This window comes from Littorina saxatilis, linkage group LG16 (genome assembly GCF_037325665.1).
Source record: "Littorina saxatilis isolate snail1 linkage group LG16, US_GU_Lsax_2.0, whole genome shotgun sequence".
NCBI classification, from domain to species: Eukaryota; Metazoa; Mollusca; class Gastropoda; order Littorinimorpha; family Littorinidae; genus Littorina; species Littorina saxatilis.
Window position 1 is genome coordinate 30,175,735 of NC_090260.1, and position 6,000 is coordinate 30,181,734.

Genomic DNA, 6,000 nt, shown 5'->3' on the forward strand with positions numbered 1-6,000 from the left:
AAAGGATTTGACAATCAAATTATCAGGATTTTTTTTATATACATCATATGAAAACAGCCATCTTTGTTTGTACCGATATGAAAACATGAATCAGAACCAAACTGTCAGACTCATAAAAACCCAACCAATGCACTTAACTCTTATTCCATACACAAAACTGACGCTTTACAAATCATAAACAACATAAACAAAAATGAAACAAATCCATCAAGCCATTCAAAAGTTGCAACATTTTAATTACAGATGTTTGTCTGAAAATTACATTCAGAGAAAACAGCATTTGAAAGATTCCAACCAGTACCTCAAACTAGTAGCACAGTGCAGCCTGAATTGATATGTTTTTATAAGAATAACCACTTTACTATGATGGGGAAATGATTTGACGATCAAATTATCCAGACTTTTTTTAAAAAATCATTTGAAAACTCATCTATGTTAGTGCAGATGAATCAAAACGAAACTGTCGGACTCATAAAAACACAAGGAATCCACTGTATTCTTATTCCATGCACAGAAATGGTGCTTCACAAATCATAAACAACATATACAAAATTGGAACAAATCCATCTTGCCATTCAAAAGTTACAACATTTTAATTACCACATTTTGTCTCAAATTACATGTAGAGAAAACAGCATGTAAAAGAGTCTCACTAGTACCCCGGTAAACTAGTACCACAGTAGAGCTTGAATTAATGGGGTGGTTTTTTTTTTAACCAGAATAACACTTTAACTATGAAGGGGAAATGATTTGATAATCAAATTATCAGATTTTTTTTATTTAAAAAAAAATCATATGAAAACATTAAAAAAGTCAATTATCTGTGTTTGTGCTGATATGAAAATATTGATCAGAACCAAACTGTCAGACTCATAAAAACCCAACGGATGCACTGATTTCTTATTCCATTGCATAGAAATGATGCTTCACAAATCATCAACAACATTACATAATTATATATACACAAATGGAACAAAGCTATCAAGCCATTCAAAAGTTGCAACATTTTAATTACAGTATTTCTGTGCTCAATCCTAACACTGCAGCAAATTTCTGTAAAGCTGAATGTCCCTTTCCATGTACCAACATGGTCATACGCGGATTATTTAAAATGCAACTTTACCACCCGAAGCGTTGCAAACACCGGGAGAAGAGTAAACAACTGCAGACTTGAATGGACACTCATATGCACTCCAGATGCAGGGCCTGTGGAAATCCTTGGGCTGATGCATCACCTTTTTTCATAATCAGACTGCTATCAGACAAGCATTCAGTACAGGATATAAACCTTTCAGCAATAGATTGAGCTGATCAATGTTGACAAAAGCCCAACACATGTCAGCGGAGTGACGTTGCACAGTACCAGTATCCATATCTGCTTGTGATGGGTCAGAAGATGGCAAAGTATCTGTATCTTCTTATGGTTGGTCAGAAGATGGCAAAGCTGATGTTTCTGCTGTGGAAGAGGGTAGTTCCGGTTTAGCAAACTTTTCCATCAGGTCAATCTTTCTCCTCGCTGCCACCACAGGAGGACTGGCTCTCCCCTTGCTCCAACCTAATAAATACACAAACACTGATTTAATATTTGATACAACTGTCCATGGTTTTTGTTTGTAATAAGCTGCAAATTTTAAGACTCAATATAAACGTCAACAAGTGCTTGTACTTTATTTTGCAAATGACCATGTTACATGGGGTGTACCTCAACTTTTTTGCTAGGCTGGTAAATCAGAAATCCCAATCAGCCCCCAACCACTGAACCAGGCGGGTTTTCTTACAACCACCTCAGCGGCTCGTACCCACATGTCGGTTGACGAACACACACACACACACAAAAGACATTCATTAATTGGCCCCTATCACAAAATGTACATGTCAAGTTTACTATGGGATTTGAGTAACCACACAATCACATACACACAGGAACTAATACTGAAACTAGCTGAATTATTTTCTTTCTTTCTTTCTTTCTTTTCATATTTTTCTTTTAAAATTAATTTATTTCATCACACTTGCTATGTATTTGCTTGTTTCTTGTCTGTTGTCTGTTTTGTGTGTGTGTTCTGTGTGTGTGTATACATTTTCAGATTTCCTAAACCTAGCACTGTTTGCAGGTGATCTTTATGCTTTTGATTCATGAGTTGCATCCCCAGTCCTTTAGTTTAACTCTTTTTTTTTCTTTGGTGAAGTAAATTGGATCTATTTTTTTTATTCCTTAGTTAATGGAAAAGATTTGACAACAATATTGCTGTCAATGATAGGTTGGTCAGCCATGCTGGTGTAAACCAATCCTTTAGAATTAGAGAACGCTCTCTAGTAGGGTACTTATTTTGCTACGGTCAATGACCAGAAACAGAAACTGTGTCAGTCGTACATCGCTCAGATGCTGCTTCTCAGTTTGACCCCAGACAAAGAATACTGATGACATGTTACACCATAGTAAGCTCTCAAGGACTGGCCAGCGAAGAACAATAAAATAGGGGTTGTGAAGACGATATCACAGAGATGATCGAGGGAGGGAGGGGGGGGGGGGGGGGGGGGGGATGCGGCGGCGGCATGGTCAGTAAATTGGATCAAGAAACCCGCAAAATACTTCAGACACAAACTGTTTATCATTTACCTGCAAACCCTAACACATTCTTACAACAACAACAACATAACGATGTGCAATAAATCACGTTGTCAAACAAACAAGATCGAAAAGAGAAAGAAGCAAAACCCACCTCGTCGAGTCAAGAATCTTAGAATGTCGTCTGCTTAAATACGATCATGTTGGTTCATTTCGGAGTGTTGTTACTTCCTTCTACTGTTCGCTGCTGCTGGTTCATCTTTCTCTGATATTTCTTGCCACTATGCCGAACATTTCCAATGTTAGGGTTGTTCTCCGCAGCTCAAAACTTTGAAAAATGCTGCTGAATCGGTGAAAACGTCATGGATTTGTTGACACCGGGGGACTGATAAGTTGTCTACTGCGCTTGCGCCAAATGCCTTTGACCTACATATATTTGCATATATTAATTCCGGGGTTTCGGTTGGAACGGATTCTCTCTCTTTGTGCCTATGTCAACGGAAATTCCCCAACGGTGATGACGTCATCTTGAAGAACGGAAATTTCCACACAGTTTGAACAGCGAAGGGTCATGTCATGTGCGCACATTTACCAGCACGGAGTATCCAAAGTTGACCATTTTTTCGATTTTTTTGATAAAACACAGACAAAAACAACAAAACATCGGTTTGAAAATGGTTTTATTTACATGAATACATGTCTAAAATGACAAAAGCAGATTATTGAATGCATTCCAGGATGTTCAAAGGTGTGAAAAATGCAACAACCCCAAAAAGGTGTATGAGACCAAAAATAACTCATTTTGCCTACCCGGTCTGCCCTTAAAACCGTTATGATTGGATTTCTATAGATGTAAGTCTTGGTGCACCTGATAAAAATTTAGCCCTTGAATGCAGGCAGTGTAAGGTAAATGAAGCAAAGTTCTCTCCGAAACAGCAAAAAAAATGCATTTCAATTATATTGATCCTCGCCACCTTATTTTGTTTGCTGAGCAGCTGGCCGCTGGAGACTTGTCTATCATTTTGTGAGTAAGCTGCGTGTTTTACATCCATTTTGAGATGGCAAACCTATGTTTTACGCAGTCTGATAAGTTTTTTTTAATTTATGAGTTTTATGTCATGGTTTTTTTTTTTAATTTATGAGTTTATGTCATGTTGGTGTGCTTATACATATCAGTGGAGAAGGGGCATTGAATAAGTGTTTCTTTTTGATATCATTGTTCTGAATTTTGACTATTAGCTGGCATTTTACCTTTTGTTTCATTATTGTAGTTGTTACTTTTGTGTAGTGAAACTTGATAACTCACTGCTGCCCATGTCTAGGTTGTGTCAATTGTTTTTTCTTCACTGAACGTACCAGCTGATTATCAATGATGACATCAGGGTTTTCTGTTTTTTCTCTGGCATTTGAATTTGCTTCAAATCATTGTGAACTTTTTTTTTCCATGCAAAGTTACTGGTATATGTGAATATGTTAACACACTTCAAATCAAAACCTGAAATGTCTCCTTTTTGAGTCACTTGAGAAAAAGTGACTCTATGTAATCGGTCAGTGTTAGTCTGTCCGGCCATCCGGCCGGCCGTCCGTAGACACCACCTTAACGTTGGACTTTTCTCGGAAACTATCAAAGCGATCGGGCTCATATTTTGTTTAGTCGTGACCTCCAATGACCTCTACACTTTAACGATGGTTTCGTTGACCTTTGACCTTTTTCAAGGTCACAGGTCAGCGTCAAAGGAAAAATTAGACATTTTATATCTTTTCTCGGAAACTATCAAAGCGATCGGGCTCATATTTTGTTTAGTCGTGACCTCCAATGACCTCTACACTTTAACGATGGTTTCGTTGACCTTTGACCTTTTTCAAGGTCACAGGTCAGCGTCAAAGGAAAAATTAGACATTTTATATCTTTGACAAAGTTCATCGGATGTGATTGAAACTTTGTAGGATTATTCTTTACATCAAAGTATTTACATCTGTAGCCTTTTACGAACGTTATCAGAAAAACAAGGGAGATAACTAGCCTTTTCTGTTCGGCAACACACAACTTAACGTTGGGCTTTTCTCGGAAACTATAAAAGTGACCGGGCTCAAATTTTATGTGAACGTGACTCATTGTGTTGTGAATAGCAATTTCTTCCTGTCCATCTGATGCCTCATATAATATTCAGAACTGCGAAAGTGACTCGATCGAGCAATTGCTCTTCTTGTTAAAAGTAATTTTTTTAATTTCTTTTATTTAAATGGTACACATTCATATGATTGTCTCCCTTTTTTTTTGACTCACATGCGAAGCAAAAGTGAGTCTATGTACTCACCCGAGTCGTCCGTCCGGACGTCCGTCCGGAAAACTTTAACGTTGGATATTTCTTGGACACTATTCAGTCTATCAGTACCAAATTTGGCAAGATGGTGTATGATGACAAGGCCCCAAAAAACATACATAGCATCTTGACCTTGCTTCAAGGTCAAGGTCGCAGGGGCCATAAATGTTGCCTAAAAAACAGCTATTTTTCACATTTTTCCCATTTTCTCTGAAGTTTTTGAGATTCAATACCTCACCTATATATGATATATAGGGCAAAGTAAGCCCCATCTTTTGATACCAGTTTGGTTTACCTTGCATCAAGGTCACAGGAGCTCTTCAAAGTTGGATTGTATACATATTTTGAAGTGACCTTGACCCTGAACTATGGAAGATAACTGTTTCAAACTTAAAAATTATGTGGGGCACATGTTATGCTTTCATCATGAGACACATTTGGTCACATATGATCAAGGTCAAGGTCACTTTGACCCTTATGAAATGTGACCAAAATAAGGTAGTGAACCACTAAAAGTGACCATATCTCATGGTAGAAAGAGCCAATAAGCACCATTGTACTTCCTATGTCTTGAATTAACAGCTTTGTGTTGCATGACCTTGGATGACCTTGACCTTGGGTCTTGGGTCAAGGTCACATGTATTTTGGTAGGAAAAATGTGTAAAGCATGTGAGTCGTATGGGCTTTGCAGACCTGTTTACCCTTACGATTTTGGCGTAATTTATTACGATTTTCTGCAAAAAATACGCCATTCCGCTATCCGTGTCAAGACTACGATTTTCATAAATTAAAAAAATGTTAAAAAAAAAAAATTTTTTTTTTTTATCAATTCACATGTTTGGCATTGTTTTTTTCAATGGCAAAATGGGGTGAAAAAGCACAGGACTGACCAGAGATCATGTCTGTCTGATGAGACGCTGGAGAGCCTTATTCTAGTGGTGAAGTCTCGCCCTCACTCATTCGGCAAGCGCAAGTACAGTAGAAAAGCGCTTGACACACTGAAAAAGGCCTACTACGAGCAAAAGAAAAAGAATCAGTGATGCATGTGCTTTTGATGTGATCTTCTTTGAAATTATGATGACTACAAAAACTGACTGATGTGTTTTG

General features: G+C 37.7%; 1 long non-coding RNA gene across 1 annotated transcript; it reads right to left on the reverse strand.

Moving 5' to 3' along the window:
• Positions 1-19: 19 nt before the first annotated feature.
• LOC138950791 (uncharacterized) lies at positions 20-4,868 on the reverse strand. The gene is made up of 2 exons (XR_011450797.1): positions 2,724-4,868; positions 20-1,555 (listed from the first exon to the last, which is right to left on the reverse strand). It is a non-coding gene; the product is annotated as an uncharacterized lncRNA (long non-coding RNA).
• Between the last annotated feature and the right edge of the window lie 1,132 nt (positions 4,869-6,000).